General features: G+C 55.0%; 1 pseudogene; it reads left to right on the top strand.

Annotated features, from left to right (window-relative positions):
- The window catches only part of LOC142403584 (scavenger receptor cysteine-rich type 1 protein M130-like), a 30,234-nt pseudogene that overhangs the window by 7,042 nt on the left and 1,555 nt on the right, over positions 1-21,637 (top strand).

The raw sequence follows: 21,637 nt of genomic DNA, 5'->3' as shown, positions 1-21,637 counted from the left end.
TCTTTGTGTCACCAACACTCCCCCAACATCTTCCTCTGGGCTGTGCAAGGGGCCATTTGGTCATGGCTTGCTTGGAGGTGAGGTGGGAACGTGGGCATTTAACTGCCAGAGAGCTCTCAGTGGTTTTGTTTTTCCCAGGCTTTGTCCGGCTGGTAGAAGGGAAGAGCCACTGCTCAGGACGTATGGAGATCCATGATGGGGACCAGTGGAAAACTGTCTGTGACTCCCAATTTAGTCCCAAATTTGCTGACGTGGTCTGCAGGGAGCTGCAGTGTGGTGTGGCCCTGCCTGTCACTGGGGCAGCTCACTTTGGAGAAGGGGTGGGTCCCATGTGGGATGGAGAGCTGCAGTGTGTGGGGAATGAATCCCTCCTCAACTCCTGCCCCAGGGGGTCCCACAGGGACCAGCCCTGCACCCACATGTGCAGCGCTGTTGTCACCTGCACACGTAAGGATTCAGGGTGGGGTGTTGAACACTGGGGATATGCTGGGGATCAGGGAAGAGAGCAAGGACTCTGCTGGGCTGGGCGTGAGGACAGGAGGGCTGATGGGTTGTCTGCAGCATCAAAATAGTGCAGAGGGAGAAGAAAGGCATGCTGTGCCTCTAGCCTCTCCGCCAGCTTCTGAGGGTACAAGAGCACCAATCCACCCTCAGTCCTCCTCCTCTCTCCCCAGAGTACACAGGCTTCAGGCTGGTGAACGGCAGCACGGCGTGTGCAGGGAGGGTGGAGGTCCAGGTGCTGGGGACCTGGGGGACCCTCTGTGCCTCCCGCTGGGATCTCTCGGATGCCCATGTTCTCTGTCGTCAACTCAACTGCGGGTTTGCTGAGTCCCTTCCTGGAGGAGGGCATTTTGGGAGAGGACTCGGACCAGTCTGGAGAGACTCATTCCACTGTGACGGGACTGAAGTCCACCTGGGACAGTGCCCAGTGATTACCCTGGGGGCCTCACCATGCTCCCTTGGGAACAATGCTGCTGTCATTTGCTCAGGTGAGTGCTGGGAAAATGCTGCATTGAATCCGTTTGCCCCTCGTGTGTGACATGGCCACCCAAAGCAGGGGTCCCATGGCAGTACCAGGCTGAATTTCTCCCTGGAGAAAGCCTTGCATCCCCAGAAGCCTTCTGGAGGGCTTTGCCTGCTCAGGCTGACTGCTCTGCTGTGGGAGAGCTGAGGACTGGATGGAGGCAGGCACCTGCCCTCAGGGCAGCGTCTTGGGCCCCTGCGCCACTGCCAGGCCTGGGCTCCTGTGTTTCTTTCCTGTGGGATGAGCCCAGGACAGGGCTGCGGGGCTCTGCTCCATCCCTCTGGCTGCAGACAACCGCATGCCATCCCCACGGAGAGCCCTGCAGACCCTCATCCCATCACCCAGGCAGGAGCTGCCTGGGTGCCCCCAGCAGCAGCAGAGCTGGGTGTGAGCTGGAGAGCAGGCACGGGCTTTGCCCTCTCCTCTTGTCAGCACAAGGCTCAGACTTGTCCTGTTTGGTTGGAAAAGTCCCGCTTGCCCTCCTCCCTGAAGGGTGCCATGCTCCCCAGTGCTGCCGATGGCTGTGGCATCTCTGCTCTCCCCAGGCTCAGCCGGCTTTGCATCCCTGCGGCTGGTTGGTGGAGGGAGCTGGTGCGACGGGCGAGTGGAGATCTTGCAGCGCGGGACGTGGGGCAGGGTCCTGGATGACCAGTGGGACGTGCAGGAGGCCAACGTGGTGTGCCGGCAGCTGCAGTGCGGACAGGCAGAGGCAGCCTACAACCCTCCAAAGGCTGAGCGAGGGATGGGCCCCGTAGGGCTGCGAGGGGTCCGGTGCACAGGGAATGAGACCAAGCTGACCCTCTGCAACACCTCCCTGCCCGAGAGTGCACTGGCGGAAGGGGTTGCAGAGGACGTGGGAGTCATCTGCTGGGGTGAGCAGTGCTTCATGGGCCCTCCAGATGATGGGGTGTGTGGGTAGCCAGCCCCTGACAGCCACTGGGGTTTCTCCCCACTGCAGGGAGCCGGCGGGTCCGTCTGGTGAACGGGTCTGGGCGCTGCGCCGGGAGAGTGGAGATCTACTACCAGGGCAGCTGGGGGACCATCTGCGATGACGACTGGGACCTGGCTGATGCTGCTGTCGTTTGCCACCAGCTGGGCTGTGGAGGGGCGGTGGAGGCGGCCAGCTCTGCTCGGTTTGGGGAAGGCTCTGGGCAGATCTGGCTGGATGGCGTGACCTGCTCTGGGGACGAAGCTGCTCTCTGGGACTGCCCTGCCAGGCCCTGGGGGCAGCACGACTGCGGGCACAAAGAGGATGCGGGAGTCATCTGCTCAGGTCTGTGCTGGCAGCTGTGGTGGGAGCCTGCTGCCGGGGATGTCGGGACGTGGGGAGAGCCGGGCGTGGCCAAGGCTGTCCCTGGCTGCCTGTGAGCCCCTGCCTGGGGCTGTCCTGTGCTCACCCATGCATGGGCACCCTCAGTCCCTCTGGGGGTCCCTGGGGAGCTCAGCCGTCCCCGAGTGTTAGCAGGAAGGGCAGGGGTGTCTGTGCATCAGGGACTTCTCTCTGCCCCCGGGTGCAAGGGGCACGTGCTGGCCCTGCCCCTGCCTGGCTGAGGGCCTGGGGAGTGCAGAGGTGTCCTGGCTCCCACAGCCCCACACCAGCCTCTTCCCCCTTCCTGCCTTTCCTCCCAGAGTTCCTGGCCCTCAGGCTGCAGAACAGCGACGGCTGCTCTGGGCGCCTGCAGGTTTTCTACAACGGGACGTGGGGAAGCATTTGCTCCAACTCGGTGACTCTTGACACGGTGTCGCTGGCATGCAAGGAGCTGGGCTGCGGGGACGGAGGATACCTGGAAAGAGGCCTGCCCTATGGCAAGGTGTCTGGCCCTGCGTGGCTGGATAATGTGCAGTGTGGGGAGAAAAACAGCTCCTTCTGGCAGTGTCCCTCCACTGCCTGGGACCCGCAGTCATGTGAAGACCTGCGAGACGAGATCCACATCACCTGTGATGGTAACTCTGACCCACTTGGGCACAGTGTCACCCCAGCTCCTGCTCCCCTCTGGGCACAGCCAAATGCAGAGGGGCTATTCCTTTCCATGTCAGACCCTTCTGCTGCCGGTGGCACAAATGTGACCAAAGCCACACAAGTCCAACAGCAGTTGTCAGCCAGGTTGCCAGCAGCACCTGGGGGAGGCAGAGGCATCTCCAGGGGAGGTCTCAAAAGAGTTCAGACAGGCTTCAGAAGGCCCTCCCCTCCATAGACACACTACTGCTGCTCTGTGAACCAGGGACCTTTAGGGGCTGAGCAATCAGGGTCCCCCCATTCCTGCGCGTGTCCCCTGAATGACCGGGCTTCAGTTGCTGCCATGACCAAGATGGTACAGGGAGGCCCAAGAAGAGCTCAGCCTCGCTCTCTTCTGCACCATCCCACACAGCAGCCCCTTCACTTCAGTGTTTCTTTCTTCAGGGGCACACCCAGAAATGTCCCCGGAGCCCTTGGCCCCATGCCCCAACTCCACGAGCTGCACAGGTATTGAGCTGCTCCTCTGTGTCCCCTTCTTGTGTGGCAGGGCTCTGCCTGCTCTCTCAGTGCCATGGGAGGTCTTTGCCTTCTCCAGACAGGGAGAAGATTCGTGCCGTGGGAGGCGAGGACGGGTGCTCGGGCAGAGTGGAGGTGTGGCACCGTGGCTCCTGGGGGACGGTGTGCGACGACTCCTGGGACATGCGGGATGCCGAGGTGGCGTGCAGGCAGCTGGGCTGTGGTCCTGCGGTGTCTGCCCTGAATGAGGCTGCATTTGGGATGGGGCAAGGCCCCATCTGGCTGGAGCAGGTGGAGTGCCGGGGGACAGAGCCATCCCTGCAGGACTGCTGGGCCCGGCCCGGGGATGGCGGTGCTTGCCGGCATAAGGAAGACGCTGCTGTGCGCTGCTCAGGTGAGCGGCAGGGCTGGGACCCCTTGCTGGAGTATTGGCAGGGACCTGGGGAAGGTCTTTTGTCAATTGGTCCTGGCATGGCCCCTGACCTCCCAAGAGCAAGAGCGTTCCTGCAGAGTGCAGGAGCCTGGTGCCAGGCAGGGAGCAGCCTGGGTGGAACTGGGTGTCCTCTGGGCACTGCCCATGGGGCCCTAAAGCCCCAGAGCTATTCCCTGGGCAGCCTGTCCCACTTGGGCTGCCTGCCACCCAGAGCAGAGGCCCTGGGCCCTGTCCCGGTCTCCCTTTCTGGCACTACTGGAGGGGCAATTTGGGTGGGATGTGTGAGGGACATGTACAGACACACACGCGGTTTGTTGGGGAAGAGGCTCCCCGATACCTGCACACCCACCCTCTCAGCCCAGCTCTCCTTTTCCTCTTCTGCAGCTCCACCCAGGACAGCAGCATCCCCAACCCGAGCAGGTAACTGGTCCTCTTGACTGAGGCTGGGTATCCCTGGGGCCAGGCTGTGACCCACACCTGGATGGAAGGGGCTCCTTGCTGGGCTGGGAAACTCCCAGGAGGAGGCACTTGGGTGGTGGTGGTGGAGTTGGGGATGGTTGGAATGTACTCAGCATGGTGGATGTTTGCCCATAAGTCACCCCTGGGACCCTCTAGCCCCTGCTGCCTTGTGTGATGGGAGTCAGGGCTGGTGCTGCCCCATCGTCTCCCACGCCTGGTGCTGCCCTTTCCATGTTCTTGCCTATACAGGTCCCACTCGGGGCCCTTTGCCCAGCAGCAGGAGAGTCTCTGTGCCAGTCATCATCTGCATCATCCTGGGGGCCCTCCTCTGTCTGCTCCTGGCCCTCCTGGCTGGGCAAGTGCTAAGGGCCAGGTCGGGACGCAGAGGTGGGTCCTTCCACAGCAGTCCCAGGTGGACATGTCTCCTGAAAGATCTGTCGGGTGCTGTGGGGTGTCAGTGAGGGTCACAGGCAGAGCTGGAGGGGATGAGACTGTGTGCTGCCACCTGTGCCATGCACCGCCCCATTGACTGCCTGGCCATGGGGCACCAGCAGCAAGGGTTAGAGAGAGCCCAGAGGCATGGGGGGCTAGCACTGGGGCAAGGAGAGAAATGGCAGGCTGGGGACGGCCAAGGCTGGCAGTGCTCTGGGGTAGTGCTGGAAGGGGGTCTGGGGGAACAGAGATGACAGCAGGCATGTGGGGCAGTTGGGTCCATCTCCGAGGTGTCAGGTCCCCAGCCTGTCCCTCTGCCCAGCCCTGCCCCGCTCCATGGCAGGGCAGGGGCCCTGCTGTAGACCCATGGGGCAGATAGGGAGCAGCTCCAGGTGGAGAGGAAACATGGGAGCTGCTCCAGGGTCAGACAAGGGGGCATGTCCCAGGGGCCAGAGGGGCATGAGAGCTGTCTCTGAAAGGATGATGCGAGGGTGATGCTGCCCCAGATGATCTCCACAGCAACGTTCCCCTCACTGGAGATGCAGCAGCCGTACCTGGAGAGTGCAGTGGGGCTGCGCTGTCAGACCAGTCCTGGGCTGGCCCAAGCAACAGGTCTGGGGAGCACAGTGGGATCCCATCACCCCTCTGCCTCTCCCTGTGCCAGCCCTGCCTCTGTCCCCAGGCTCCAGGACAGCTCAGGAGCTCTTTCCCGAGGCCGTGTACGAGGAGATCGGTTACAGCCCAGTGTGGGAGAAGCAGGCGAGGTTTGGTCGCTCAGGTGGGTGTGTGTCCTCCCTGGAGGCACATCTGCAGGACCCTTTCCCCTGGTGACAACCCAGAGATGATCCCCTGAAGCCCACCACACTGTGGTCCCTGCAGCGCTGGGGCCGTGTTGTCTGTGGGGGAGAATCCAGGGTGTAGGTCCAGGAGAGGAGCTTTCTCCCCACCAGCTTTGCCCGTCCCAGCTGCACAGCCCCTCTCTTCCTGCCCCTGTACCCCATGTGACACCTGAGGAGTGAGGGAACGGGCTGTCCTAGGGCAGCTCTGGGAGCACCTTGGAGACAGTTTTTGTCCTGGGGGAGCCGTTTAAATTCCCCGCCCTCCTCCTCATGCAGTCCCAGCTCTGTGGGTCCCCCTTCCCCAGCAGCGCTGACCATGAGACAGGTCAGTGGGGCTCACTCCATACCACCTGCTGTGCATCTCTCCAGGCTCCTATGCAGAGGAGTCCCTGACCTAGCTGCAGCCTTACCCTGGGGACACCGAGGATGAGGATGATCTGAGATCAGCACCAGGTAATGGAGACAGGAAGGTGTTGGTCTCCCTGTAGACATGTGATGGATAGAGGTGTCATTGAGTGTCACCATGAGAGATGGGGAGGACATGGGTGTCTCCTGTGGTGCTGCCAACACCAGTGTCTCAACCCTGTGTTTCCATGTGCATCGTCCTATCCTCTGCTCTGCAGGACATATCTTCTCACTGTCAGCAGCTTCTCTCTCCTTTCAGATGTTCTTGTTGTGCCTGGAGGCAACCCAGCAGATGGCTATGATGATGCCAAGGAGGTTCCTGACTTAGGGGAGGGTGCTGCTCCTGAGCAGGGAGCTTGGGAAATGCCCAGGGAGCCTGGAGCAGGGCCCAGGGATGCACTTGGAGGTGAGAGGGAAAGATAGCGCTGCTGGTTCCTGGGGTGCCATCCCTGGTGCCACCCATGTTGCTATGGTCCTGACACCCAAACCTCCTGGGGAGGCGGAACCTGCCGCGGGAGTTTTCCTTGGAGGGACTGTGGGTGGGAGAAGGAGCCGAAGGTGGTGAGGAGCAGGGAGGAAGGTGATGTGCAGACCCCATGGGCCAACTGCACTGTCCTGCCTTGCTGCTTGCAGGGGGCAGCCTGCACTCCCAGAGAAGTGCTGGGGTCCCTGGAGCTGAAGGAGACACCTCGTCCCTGTCCCTGGGGAGCATGGGCTATGATGATGCTGAAGAGGTGTCTGTGGCACATCCCCATGAGGACACAAAGGCTGTGACACCGCAGCTTGGTGAGCAACAGTCCCTGAGCCCCAAGCCAGGAGAGCCCATCCGTGCTGTGCAGCTGGGTGCAGCCAGGAGGGAGGAGAGCTCTGTGCAGCTGGGAGAGCTGTGAGCACCAGGGAAACATCTCCCTTTACCACGGGCAGCAGAAACCGCCTGCAGTTTCCTCTATTTTTATTCCCGCTTTTACACTCTGCGTCCATATTGGTTCTTATTAAAAGCCTCTGAGGGCTTTGACCCAGAGCTGGGGCTTGCCTGCCCAGGTGTTGGGTCACCTCCCTGAGGCTGATGAGGGGGAGCAGAGAACGATGACACAGTGGTAGGCAAGGGGCACATCTCAGGGACAGCAGGCTTGGGGTCAGGCTGTGGGGCTGCGAGAGCCCATGGTCCCTGGGGATTAATGCTGCTGACAGAGACATTTCCATGCTGCTGGCCATGGGAAGTTTCTAGTCAAAATGGCTCTCTGGTAGGTCCTGTGTTGCACACCAGCAGGAAAATCCATTTCCTCACCCTCGGGTTTCCAGCTACTCTCTCCCAGGCCCTGCCTGGGCCACGCTGGTCCCCCAGTGCAGAGGCCATGCCAGAGCTGCTATGTCAGGGTAAGCCCTGGGCTGTGGCCCCACAGAAGTGAGCCCTAAGGTGGCCGAGTCCCCTGAACACCCCAGCCATCCCCAGGGGGGATCACGGCCCACGGATTACCTCCCACAATGGGGAGGATGCAGCTCTGCTCCCCACTGCCCCAGCACAGGGTGCAGAGCCACTTTCTGGGACACACGGGGCTGAGATTCCCTCTCCTCATGCTCTGCCAGGACGCCAATCTCCATGGGCTCTTCCATGGGCTCCAGCCCGCACCTGCCTGAGGCTGGGGAGTCAGGGCAAAAGCAGCCCTGGAGATGCTGGGGATTGACCTCCCACATGCGAAGAAGGCGCTCTGCCAGTGAGCTACATCCCCTTGACACCTGCCAGCAGGAGAGACACTCTCCTCCCGTGATGTGTCTATGACAAACCCAGTCCTTTTGTCCCCTGCGTGCCCAGGGACTCTCTGCAGAAAACAGCACTTGAACCCTTCTGAGATGGGGAAGTGGGGACTGGCTCTGTGCTGGCGCCTGATCCTGGCACAGGGCTGCACTGCAGAGTGCTGCCCCTTCAACGCCTCTGCAGGGCAATGGGGCAGAAGGAGGCTCTTGCTGCAGGTGCTGCTCCCACGCTCTGGCCCACTGTGGGATGGGTCGATGGAGAGGAGAAAACTCCTTCCCCTGAGCCTCCTCTGCCACCCAGGGCAACACCCCTCTGTGCTACATCTGTTCCCAACTCCACAGCAGGAGCAGTGCAACAGGGTGAGGGAAATGCCCTGCCTGGGGTGAGGTGCCCGCAGGCTCCGATGGCATCCCAGGACATGCTGTGGAGGGGACGTGGTGGCAGAAATCTTATATCCCTCCTCCAGGCACCAGGCCTCCCCCTGCAGCCCTCTGTTCCTCAGCATCCCTGGAGGTGATTTGAAGAGCAGGCTTCCATCTCCATGGGGCTGGGCATGGGGGTTGGGCTCAGGGACCTTCCCATTCCTTCAGCACTGATGACTGTCCTGGCAGCAAAGCAGTGCCCTGGGACAGCCCTGGCTGGGGTCTCTGTGGCAGGGTGGGTGAGTGTGTTCAGCTGGTAACTCAAAGGCTGATGGTTTGACCACATGCAGGGATGGTGTCCTCATGGTGGCACAGCTGGGACAATTGTGTTGCCCAATGCCATAGATTTTTCCCTGCTGAGCCCCTGCCTGGCAGAGAGGGTTTGGGGGAATCAAAAGCAGACCACAGTGCCTGTGAACTTCTGGAGTGGTTGAGTGGAGTTAAGGGGATGGACTGCTCACCTCTTCCGCTTTGCACACATGACCCCAAAACCCATCCTCAGCAATGGCTCTCCCGTTCTTGCTCAAGAAAGGCCTAGAAGGACTCTTCTGGAGCAGTGATAATCCTGCAGGCACTACCCCTGCAGCCAAGCATGTTCAAGCTCATGCTCAAAGCTGACAAGACAGTAACTGTGCTTGGACAGACAGTCTCTCCCTCTCACCACCTCTCACTTGCGCTCAGTCACAACAAAAGCCAAACTTCTCTGCAGGTGCATCCCTGAGGATCCAGCTACGAGTCAGCAGAACTGCACAGGGTTAGAACATGCACAGTGTTGTGCAACTGTAGTCCAGTATGTGCCATTCCTTGGCCTGACTGGGGAGAGGCTGAGGCTGGAGACAGAGGGAGATGTGCTGGGTCACAGCTGTCACTGTGTTCCTGAGGGGTGAGCAGGGCTCTGTAGCAGCAAGAGGTTGCAAGAGGGGAGCCCAGCAGCTTGTTGGAGCTCATGAGCAGGTCTTTCTTCCTCTGTGCAGGGACTGATGGCTGTGAGGGGCTGCAGCTGGTCTAGCCAGTGCAGTCTGGTGGGTGAGTCTATTTGGGCACGGCTTTGCCAGCTGTCCTTGGCACATCAGAGGTCTCGCTGTGAGAGACCTCTGGAGGGAGGATGCTGCCATTCAGGCCTCAGCTCCAGGGAGTGCCTCTCCCTGGGACTGGGGGGACAGTGGCCTCCCCCATGGGCAGTATGCTCTGGTCTGCAAGCTGAGGTCCAGGTGCAGGATGTGTGTGAGGAGGGGAGCAGTCTGTGCACCATCAAGAATGACAAAGAGGAGAGAGACAAGGTCTTTGCAGAGACCCCACAAAGGAAAGGTGCCAATTGCTGTGGAGCAGGGAAGGAGGGACAGATGGAGAGCACCCCAAAGAAGCACTGAATGGAGAGTCCTGTTGAGGGGTAGGCTGGGGACTTGTGGAGCAAGAGGAAGGCTGCTTCTAACCCACAGATCTCCAGCTACAGAGCAGGGGCAGTGCTCTGGCAAGAGGTGAAGGAGCAAGGAGGGCCAGGGTAGGCTGGAAGAAGGCAGGCAGGCTCTGCAAAAAACTGAGCGAGGATACCACTGTATCAGCCCAGGGTTGAACCAGGGACGTTTCGATGTTCAGTCTAATGCTCTGTCAGCTGAGCTACTTCAGCCCTGCCCCAGCAGCCCTTGTCCCAATTCCATCCCTGCCAGGCCACAGGCTGACACACATGAGGAGCATTCCTTGGGGAGGGTCCCAGGGAAGAGCTGTTCCTGGCCCTGGGCAGAGGGACCTGTCCTCTCCCTGCCTCCATGGCCAGGTGGGCTCCAGATTTGGGTGGAGGCCAGCTTACACTGGGCATGCCAAAATGTGTGTGGGACTTCAGTCCAAACGTGACAGTGGCAAAGCAGGTGGGCAGGCCAGGCACGTATAAATGAAAAGGCTGAGGGTGGAAGAAGTGTGGGGCTGTTGGAAGCCCTTATCTCCTTCCCCATGGAAGGCCTCCTCCCCACCCTTTTTTCCCCAGCTCAGCTTCACTCCTTTACTCCCAACTCTTCTACCTCCTCCACTCTGAGCAGCGCTAGGCCATGGGGAATGGGGGTTGGGGTCAGTCCAGAACACTTCCTGCCTGCTGCTCCTTCCTTCTCCCACTTTTCCCATGGTATCCCTCCTACAGGCTATAGTCCTTTAGGATGAACCTGCTCCACTGGGGGATCTCCACAGGACACAGTTCTTTCAGGAATTACCCAACTTCTCCAGCATTGTGTCCTCCACGGACTGCAGGGCTTACATTGTCCACCATGGTCTTCTCCATAGGCTGCAGGAAAATACCTGCTGTGCTGTGGTATTCTCCATGGGCTGCAGGGGAATATCTGCTCTGGTGCCTGGACCACCGAGAGGGTGGTTCTCCTCCTTCTTCACCGACCATGGTGTTTGCAGGGCTGTTTCTCACACTTTTTTTTCCCCCTAACTGCTATCCCAGTCTGGCAATTTTGCCCCTTCTTAAATACATTTTCACACCCGTTCCACCAGCTTTGTTGCTGGGCTCAGTTTTGGCCAGCGGTGGGTCTATTTTGGAGCTGTCTGGACCCAGCCCTGTCTGGCATGGAGGCAGCCCTTGGTCTTCTTCTCTCACAGAGGTCAAACGTGCAGCCTCCTCGCTACCAAAACCTGGACATGGACACCAATGCACTGTGTAAAACTTTGCCTTGCTAAATGACGTCCCCTGGTCCTCCCTCATCAAGAGATCCAGCCTAGTTGCTGGGGAGGAAGAGAGCAACAGAGAAGGCCTTGATGCTGTGAAAGCACTCCTCCGCAAATAGCTACAACACTGGTGTATTATAAACACTGCGTTGGTCGCAAATCCCAAACATGGCATCATACGGGCTACTATGCAGAAAATTAACTCCATCCCAGCCAAAACCAGCAGAACCTACCTGGAAATATTTCCCAGGATTAGCTGCTCTATCACTTTCCCAGGGCTCGAGGAGAGGCTGACTCATCTCTTGTTCCCCAGGTCCTCCTTCTTGCCCTTCTTGAAAATAGCAGTGACATTTGATTTCTTCCACTCTTCGGGCACATCCCCATCTCAATGCTCGGTAAAAGATTCTTGGGAGTGTCCTCGCAATGACATCTGCCAGCTCCCTCAGCACTCTTGGGTGCATCCCATCAGGGCCCGTGGACTTCTGTATGTCCAGTTTGCGTAAGAATTCCCTGACCTGATCCTCTTCCAGCAGGGCTATGTCTGCCTAGCTCCAGGCTTGCCCCCTTCATCTCTGGCACCTGGTATTCCTGAAGGCTGGTCTTGCTAGTAAAAGAGGAGGTGAAGGCGGCATTCAGTACCTCAGCCTCTTACAAAAGAAGGAAGAAGCAACAGGAGGCACCAGGAGAAAGGAGAAGGAGGAGGCAAGAGGAGGACAAGGATGCAACAGAAGCAACAGGATTAAAAAGTGGAAGAGGCAAGAGGAGACACCAGGAGGAGGAGGACTCAACAGGAAGAGGAGGCAATGGGATGGAAATGGAGAATGAGGCAGTAAGAGGCAAGAGTGGGCAAAAGGAGGCAAGAGGAGGGAAAAGGAGATGGACATAACAGGACATAAAGGACACAAGAGGAGGAAAGAGGAGGAGGAGGAAGACGAAACAGGAGGCCAACGGAGTTAAGAGGAGGAGGTGGAAGCAAAAGTATGCAAGAGGCAGCCACTTGAGGCAAGAGGAGGAGGAGGAAAAAGAGAAGGTCCCCAGATGCAACAGGAAGAGGAAAAGGAAACAGAAGGCAACAGGAGGAAGAGGAGGTGTCAAGAGGACAAAAGAGGAGGGAAAAGCAGGAGGAGAAGGAGATGGAGAGAAGAGGAGAAGACAAGAGGAGGAGGAGGAGGAAGAGGCAAGAGGAGGCACCAGGAGCAGGAGAAGAGGAGGCAACAAATGGAAACAGGAGGCAAGAGGAGGAAGAGGAGGCAACAGAAGGCAAAAGGAGCGGGAGGAAGCAATAGGAAGAGGAGAAGGAAGTGAAGGAGGAGGCAACAGGTGGTAACAGGAGGACACAGGAGGAGGAGGCAACAAAAGGGGGAGACAAGAAGAGGCAACAGAAGGGGCCAAGAAGAGGAGGAAAAGAAGGAGGAAGCAACAGGAGGCAAAAGGAGGAGGAAGACAAAGAAGGTAACAGGCAGAGGAGGAAGAAGAGGAGGAGGAGGAGGAGAATTAGGAAAGGTCAAAACAGGTGGCAAGAGGAGACAACAGGATGAGGAGGAGAATATGGAGGAGAAGGAGGAGGAGGAGAGGAGGAGGCAACAATGAGCAACAGGAGGTAAGAGCAAGAGGAGGAAACGGGAGAGAAGAGGAGGAAAAGGGAGGAAAAAAGGGCACGGAGAGAGAGGGCTACCGCAGCCACGCCCCAGCCCCTGAGCAGGAATGAGGGAGCTCCTGACAAGGGCCCAGCTCTGAATCAGCGTGGGCGGGGACAAGAGTGGTGGCGGCAATTCCCCTCCCGTACCAGAGCAGCCCCCAGGGAGCGCAAGTGACCAGAAGCACAGCGAACAGGATGGGCAAACAGGGCATGTCGCATCACAAGGGTGTGGCGCGTCAGTTTGCGCGTCAGTTCGCGCAGGCAGGGCGTGTGGGGAAGGCGAAGTCACCCTAGCATCTCAAGAGGAACTGTAAAATGTGAGTTCATTTGGTAGTCGCCATCCTTCCTGAAGAAACTCAGCTATGGTGTTCACTTGTTAGAAAGGGATGCCCTCTGTGCTCACCAGAGTGGATGTGGCTACCCAGACGGAGCTCCCACAAAAACATGCAGCTGTCCAGGTCTCAGGCTGCAGGGAGTGCCTGGGCCTCTCACTGTACACGCATGGTAGCCGTGAGGACAGCTGTGTGAGGTACGACCAGGTGGATGATTTGCTCTGCATGGTGGCAGAGCTACGGGAGGAGGTAGAAAGGTTAAGAAGCTTCAGGGAGGCTGAGAAAGAGACAGACTGGTGGTGCCACGCTCTGCCCCCCCGAGACAGGAACAGGAGCGGCAGCAGCCGCCAGTAAGAATCCGCAATCAAGGGGATCCTGTATCCCCCCCCCCCACCAGGCTGAAGGCAGCAGCTCAAAGGACAAAAGTGAACGGAGGCAAGTCCACGCTCATGGCGGGAGGCGAAAGCCCTCCTTGCCCACCTCGCCTTCCCAGGTGCCTCTGCACAACAGGTATGAGGCCCTGGAGGTGGAAGGCCAGTCCATGGAGCATGGGGGTGACAGTCCATCTACACCAGAGGCATCGCCCAGGTCAGAAGAATTTACCTCTCGTATTAACACCACCTCCACAAGGAAGAGAAGACGGGTTATAGTTCTTCTATTCATGAAGTTCCTGACAGGACAGTCCTCCTGCCTGTCCGGTTTCTCCTGAATGACATCCCTAAGGATGTCACTACCGGAATGCTCCTTCCAATGTAGTGTCATTGACAAATGTGGTGAGAGTTTCCTCCTCTGGGTCATGGACACACATGTGAAACTGCACAGGGCCCAGGAGAGTCCCTTGTGCTGCCCCACAATGCCCCAGGATGTGCCAGTGGCCTTCAGGTAGGCTATGACCCCTTCACCACTGCTCTCTCAGCCTCATCGTCCAACTGGTGTTTTATCCAGCTGATTTTACCCATGCCACAAGCCTTGCTTAAGCTGAAGTGAACAACATCCACTGTTCTCCCCTCATGCACAAAGGCAGTTTCTTCGTCATGAAGGCAAGCAAGTTGACGAGGCATGATTTACCCTTTGGAAGTCCATGCTGACTGCTTGTGGATACATTCTTCTCTTTCAGGGTCCCAGAAATGTCACCCAAGAGGACTCCAACTGCTGGCACACTCCTCACCAAGGTGAGCTTGTACAGCCTGTGGCTCCCTGGGGTGCACTTTTGGCCTCTTTCAAAGATGGGTGCAACACAGGCTTGTCCTCACTCACAAGAGACCTCTCCCAATCCCATGACCTTTCCAAAGGCACATTCCACAGAAATATCAATCTTCCCCTCTAACTTCCTTACCACTATTCTGCCTGTTATGCGGTGTATTTCATTTCTCTCATCTTTCATATACTTTCCCCTGTCCTGACACAAAGACCATTTCTGAAGTCCTCTTTTCAGATGCAGACTGCCTTGACAAAGGCCCTTGCCATTATTCTCCAGCTTTCTCCTTGCCTTACTCTTTCTTCATTCAGATACCTCTCACCTATGCTGCTGCTTTGAGCTTCAGGGACTAAAAGTTTGCCTGTCTTTCAGTAGCCTAATTGTCTCTCTTGAAGAGCCAACTCTTCAATTATGTTTATGGCTCCCTTTTTGTATCTATCGATCTACAACATTCCTCATAAGATTATCCCTTGTAGAAAGTCAGCCTCATGAGAGGCAGCTTGTACTTAGCGTATGGTTGAGGAGTGTGTTTTATTGTTCATGAAACTTGATCATGCTTTACTTTGCTTTGCTTGGAAAGAGGAAAATTCCTTCTGTGCCTGTGTGCAGCCGGTTCTCTAAGGAGATGAGGTGGGAGATGGTGCCATGGAGCTGTAACATTCAGCTCCCAGAGGTCAGTGAAGTCTGAGGTAAGGCAAAGTGAAGCAAGTCCCAGGTGGCCAATGACAGAAATGGTGAGGCTGGGGAGGTGAGGAGCAAGGCTGTCCATAGAGTGTCAGACCTCAAGGGGCTGCTTTGCTTGCCTGTCCAGACTTCCTGAGGAGACACTCTGCATCAATATCAATGGGAGAATGCTGCTATCACCTCTTCTTTAAACTGAAATTAATAAAATAGAATGTTTAAAAAATATTTTTTATTAGGTGCACTTTGAAATCTTCCGCTTTAACTAGACTATGAAATGATTCCCGTTAGCTGTACAAGTGTCCTGGTTTTGGCTGGGATAGAGTTAATTTTCTTCCTAGTAGCTGGTATAGTGCTGTGTTTTGGATTTTAATATGAGAATAATATTGATAACACGCTGATGTTTTGGCTGTTGCTAAGCGGTGTTTACACTGGTCAAGGACTTTTTCGGCTTCCTATGCTCTGCCAGGTGCCCAAGAAATGGGAGGGGGCACAGCCAGCGAGGAGAGTTGATCCAAACTGACCAAAGGGCTATTCCATACCATATGATGTCATGCCCAGTATATAAACTGGGGGGATTTGGCCGGGGGGTAGCAATCGCTGCTCGGGGACTGGCTGGGGATCAGTCAGCAGGTGGTGAGCGGTTGTACCTATTCCCCCCCCACCTTTCCCTCCCTTGGGTTTTGTTCCTCTCTCTCTCTTGTTGTTTTCTTTCTCATTACAACTCATTATTAGTATTACTATAATTTTGTTCCAATTATTAAACTGTTCTTATCTCAACTCACAAGTTTTCTTACTTTTGCTCTTCGAATTCTCTCCCCCATCCGGGGAGAGATCATCCCACTGGGGAGGAGTGAGCGAGCAGCTGCATGGTGCTTAGCTGCCGGCTGGGGCTAAACCACAACAGTCCTTTTTGGTGCCCAATGTGGGCCACGAAGTGTTTGAGTTAATAACAGATTAAGCAGAGTGTATTAAGGAATTTAGATCTGTTAGTAGTTGTGGGATGTGATATTGATCCATCTGTTCCTAGCATTGGTTTACCTGATCTGCACCATCCTCATTTTTTTGCTGTACATGTTAAAGATCGGTGTTGGTTTTTGCAGTTTGCTGTGCTCTGCTTTAATTGGTGATGTTTTGCCTGTGAGATTTGTTATTAAAACAGTGACCTTGGGTTTATTTTGGTATCTAAGTGCTGTACTGGAACCATTATTGTATGTTGGGTATTACCTTATGGAGACAATTTGCAATTATACTTCTTCCTCTGAGAGGTTTTTTATGGAGGAAATGCAGAATTGTACCTTCACTACGTTCTTCTACAATGCTTCCTCCTTCACTACAGTAACTTTTCAGTATTTTGAACAACCTTAGGTAGTTAAGATACTTGTATTGGTATTGCTTGGGAATATTGTTTCGATCTTGTCCAAGATTAGTAAGCAATTTAAGAATATCATCCAGAGATCTGCCCCAAGGCCAGATAGTTATGAGTGGCAGGGTGTGTGGGATAGCATGGGCAAATGCCTAAGTTATTGGGCACCTCCAGTGTTTTGGAACTTCACCCCTGAACAAGTGCAGAATCCTGAAAAATTAGTAGAATATTTGGAAAAAGTATGTCGTCACCCTGGCAATTCTAGGGAGACACAAATCCCTGCAATGTGCTGGGGTCTGGCCCATGCCTACCGAGCCCTGTTTAACAGTATTCAGAACCCTCAAGGATCTGGTGACAAAGTGACAGGCACTGTGGCTGCTCCAGTTACCCCTGCAACAGGCACTGCAGCTGTTCCAATTACCCCTGCGACAGGCACTGCGGTTGCTCTGATTACCCCTGTGACAGGCACTGCGGCTGCTCCAGCCCTCCCTGTGACAGGCACTGCAACTGCAGCTGCTCTGGACAACTCTGTTATAAGCACTGCGGTCCAGACAGAGAACCAACCCGTGTCAGTATCAGTCGCCCCTATACATAAAAAGAAATCCTGGAAGCGAAAGTCAGCTCATTTAGAAAGGGAAGATGAAGGAGCAGGGCCATCACAGAGAGAGGAAGAGGAAGAGGAAGAACTCGTAAATGAGACGGAAACCACCCGATCCCTATCCCTGAGTGAGCTGCGAGATATGCGAAAAGATTTCAGCCGTCATCCAGGGGAGCACATTGTCACCTGGCTGCTCCAATGCTGGGATAGTGGGGCCAATAGCCTGGAATTAGAGGGTAAGGAAGCCAAGCAGCTGGGATCCCTTTCTAGGGAAGGGGGCATTGACAAAGCGATTGGAAAAGGGGAACCAGCCCACAGCCTCTGGAGGCGACTCCTGTCAGCTATAAAGGAAAGGTATCCCTTCAAGGAAGATGTTGTATACCGCCCCGAGAAATGGACCACCATGGAGAGAGGTATCCAGTACCTGAGGGAATTAGCTGTGCTGGAAGTGATTTATGGTGATCTGGACGATGTGCGGTCACCCACAGATCCAGATGAGGTCCAGTGCACAAGACCCATGTGGCGGAAGTTGGTACGGAATGCACCACCATCATGTGCCAACTCATTGGCCATACTGATCTGGAGAGACGAAGATGGTCCAACAGTGAAAGAAGCTGCTAGTAACCTCCGGGAATATGAAGAAAGTATCTCTTCCTCCCTTGTCTCAGCTGTGGAAAAACTGTCCCGGAAGGTCCAGCGACTCCAAGATATGTCCTACTCCCCACCTATACGGACCAGTGTCTCAGCTATTAGGAGTCAGCGTTCCTCTGCTCAAGGGAGAGTATATAGAGGGTACACACCACGGGGCACCCTACGGTTTTACTTGCGTGACCACGGAGAGGACATGAGGAAGTGGGATGGAAAACGTACCTCAACCCTAGAAGCACGAATACGTGAGTTGCAAGGAAAAACAATCACCAAAGGGGGTTCTTCCAGGAAAATTGCTGCTCCGGTTTCCAGTGGACAGTTCCCCAGACAGAGTAAAAGGGCTGATCTTAGTCTTGATTATAATGAAGAAACTCCTGACTCGTATATACAAGAAGTGGGTAATGAATATTGTGACCAGGATTAGGGCAGCCCTGCCTCCAGCCAGGTGGAGGAAAGGGACAGCCGGGTTTACTGGACTGTATGGATTCGATGGCCTGGCACATCAGACCCACAGGAGTATAAAGCTCTTGTAGACACCGGTACACAGTGTACCCTGATGCCATCAAGCTATATAGGGGCAGAACCCATCTGTATTTGTGGAGTGACAGGGGGATCCCAACAACTGGCTGTATTGGAGGCCGAAGTGAGCCTAACTGGGAATGAGTGGCAAAAGCACCCCATTGTGACTGGCCCAGAGGCTCCGTGCATCCTTGGCATAGACTACCTCAGGAGAGGGTATTTCAAGGACCCAAAAGGTACCGGTGGGCTTTTGGTATAGCTGCCTTGGAGATGGAAGAAATTAAACAGCTGTCCACCTTGCCCGATCTGTCAGAGGGCCCTTCTGTTGTGGGGTTGCTGAGGGTCGAAGAACAACAGGTGCCAATCGCTACCACAACAGTGCACCGGAGGCAGTATCATACCAACCGAGACTCCCTGATTCCCATCCATGAGCTGATTCGTCAACTGGAGAGCCAAGGAGTGATCAGTAAGACTCGTTCACCTTTTAACAGTCCCATATGGCCAGTGCGAAAGTCTAATGGAGAGTGGAGACTAACAGTAGACTATCGTGGCCTGAATGAAGTCACGCCGCCCCTGAGTGCTGCCGTGCCGGACATGCTGGAACTTCAATACAAACTGGAGTCAAAAGCAGCCAAATGGTATGCCACAACTGATATTGCTAATGCGTTCTTCTCAATGCCTTTGGCAGCAGAGTGCAGGCTACAGTTTGCTTTCACTTGGAGGGGCGTTCAGTACACTTGGAATCGACTGCCCCAGGGGTGGAAACACAGCCCTACCATTTGCCATGGACTGATTCAGACTGCATTGGAACAGGGTGAAGCTCCAGAACATCTGCAATACATTGATGACATCATCGTATGGGGCGATACAGCAGATGAAGTTTTTGAGAAAGGGAAGAAAATAGTCCAGATCCTCCTGAAAGCTGGCTTGCCATAAAACAAAGTAAGGTCAAGGGACATGCACAGGAAATCCAGTTTTTAGGAATAAGATGGCAAGATGGACGTCGTCAGATCCCAATGGATGTGATTAACAAAATAACAGCCATGTCTCCACCAACTAGCAAAAAGGAAACACAAGCTTTCTTAGGCGTTGTGGGTTTTTGGAGAATGCATATTCCAAATTACAGTCTGATCGTAAGCCCTCTCTAACAAGTGACCGGGAAGAAGAACGATTTCAAATGGGGCCCTGAGCAACGACAAGCCTTTGAACAAATTAAACGGGAGATAGTTCATGCAGTAGCCCTTGGGCCAGTCCGGGCAGGGCAAGACGTAAAAAATGTGCTCTACACCGCAGCCGGGGAGAATGGCCCTACCTGGAGCCTCTGGCAGAAAGCACCCGGGGAGACTCGAGGTCGACCCCTAGGGTTTTGGAGTCGGGGATACAGAGGATCCGAGGCCCGCTATACTCCAACTGAAAAAGAGATATTGGCAGCATATGAAGGGGTTCGAGCTGCTTCAGAAGTGGTTGGTACGGAAGCACAACTCCTCTTGGCACCCCGACTGCCGGTGCTGGGTTGGATGTTCAAAGGGAGGGTCCCCTCTACACATCATGCAACTGATGCTACGTGGAGTAAGTGGGTTGCACTGATCACACAACGGGCTCGGATAGGAAACCCCAATCGCCCAGGAATCTTGGAAGTAATTATGGACTGGCTGGAAGGCAAAGATTTCGGAATATCGCCAGAGGAGGAGGTGACGTGTGCTGAGGAGGCCTCACTGTACAGTAAACTACCAGAAAATGAGAAGCAATATGCCCTGTTCACTGATGGGTCCTCTCGTATTGTAGGAAAGCATCGGAGGTGGAAGGCTGCTGTATGGAGTCCTATACGACAAGTGGTAGAAACTGCTGAAGGAGATGGTGAATCGAGCCAAACTGCAGAAGTTAAAGCCATTCAGCTGGCTTTAGACATTGCTGAACGAGAAAAGTGGCCAATGCTCTATCTCTATACTGACTCATGGATGGTGGCAAATGCCCTGTGGGGTTGGTTACAGCAATAGAAGCAGAACAATTGGCAGCACAGAGGCAAACCCATCTGGGCTGCAGCACTGTGGCAAGATATTGCTGCCCGAGTAGAGAACCTGGTTGTAAAAGTACGTCACGTAGATGCTCACGTACCCAAGAGTCGCGCCACTGAGGAACATCAAAACAACCAGCAGGTGGATCAGGCTGCTAAGATTGAAGTGGCTCAGGTGGATCTGGACTGGCAACATAAGGGTGAATTATTTATAGCTCGATGGGCCCATGACACCTCAGGCCATCAAGGAAGAGATGCAACATATAGATGGGCTCGTGATCGAGGGGTGGACTTAACCATGGACACTATTGCACAGGTTATCCATGAATGTGAAACATGCGCTGCAGTTAAACAAGCCAAGCGGTTAAAGCCTCTGTGGTATGGAGGGCGATGGCTGAAATATAAATATGGGGAGGCCTGGCAGATCGATTATATCACGCTCCCACAAACCCACCAAGGCAAGCGCTATGTGCTCACCATGGTGGAAGCAACCACCGGATGGCTGGAAACGTATCCTGTGCCCCATGCCACTGCCCGGAACACTATCTTGGGCCTTGAAAAACAAGTCCTATGGCGACATGGCAACCCAGAGAGAATTGAGTCAGACAACGGGACTCATTTCCGAAACAACCTCATAGACACCTGGGCCAAAGAGCATGGCATTGAGTGGGTAGATCACATCCCCTATCATGCACCAGCCTCTGGGAAAATTGAACGATACAATGGACTGTTAAAAACTACACTGAGAGCAATGGGTGGTGGGACGTTCAAACATTGGGATACACATTTAGCAAAGGCCACCTGGTTGGTCAACACTAGAGGATCTGTCAATCGACCTGGCCCTGCCCAATCAAAACTTTTACGCACTGTAGAAGGGGATAAGGTCCCTGTAGTGCACATAAAAAACATGCTGGGGAAGACAGTCTGGGTTACTCCTGCCTCAGGCAAAGGCAAGCCCATTCGTGGGATTGCTTTTGCTCAAGGACCCGGGTGCACTTGGTGGGTAATGCGAGAGGACGGGGAAGTCCGATGTGTACCTCAAGGGGATTTGATTTTAGGTGAGAATAGCCAATGAACCAAATGGTATAATGTCAATTGTTGTATAATACTATGTGTCATCACTTTTTCAATAAGGATCACCCAGATTAATGAAGAAGGAACTTCAACGAAAGCAAGCAAAGTGCAGTGGTGATGGAACCAGAACTGGCTTCAACATGCAACAATCCAACACCACAGACCATCTCTTCTGCCCTGAAGGACTATTATGACGGATGGAGCCCAAAGCCATGGACTAAATGAACTTAATTGTAGTAGAAGGGGTAGAACCCGGGCATGACGTAAATGGTATAGAATAAGGGGTGGATACTGTCCTGGTTTCGGCTGGGATAGAGTTGATTTCCTTCCTAGTGGCTGGTGTAGTGCTGTGTTTTGAGTTTTAGTAATATTGATAACACGTTGATGTTTTGGCTGTTGCTAAGCGGTATTTACACTTGTCAAGGACTTTTTTTCCCAGCTCCCCATGCTCTGCCAGGTGCCCAAGAAGCTGGGAGGGGACACAGCCAGGATTGTTGATCCAAACTGACCAAAGGGCTATTCCATACCATATGACGTCATGCTCAGTATATAAAGCTGGGGAAGAAGAAGGACGGGGGGGGACATTGGGAGTGATGGTGTTTGTCTTCCCAAGTAACCATTACGCGTGAGGGAGCCTTGCTTTCCTGGAGATGGCTGAACACCTGCC

The sequence above is a fragment of the Mycteria americana genome, unplaced genomic scaffold (genome assembly GCF_035582795.1).
Source record: "Mycteria americana isolate JAX WOST 10 ecotype Jacksonville Zoo and Gardens unplaced genomic scaffold, USCA_MyAme_1.0 Scaffold_39, whole genome shotgun sequence".
Lineage (NCBI taxonomy): Eukaryota > Metazoa > Chordata > Aves > Ciconiiformes > Ciconiidae > Mycteria > Mycteria americana.
Note: the sequence above shows the minus strand (reverse complement) of the source record. Positions and strands in the feature narration are given on the sequence as shown.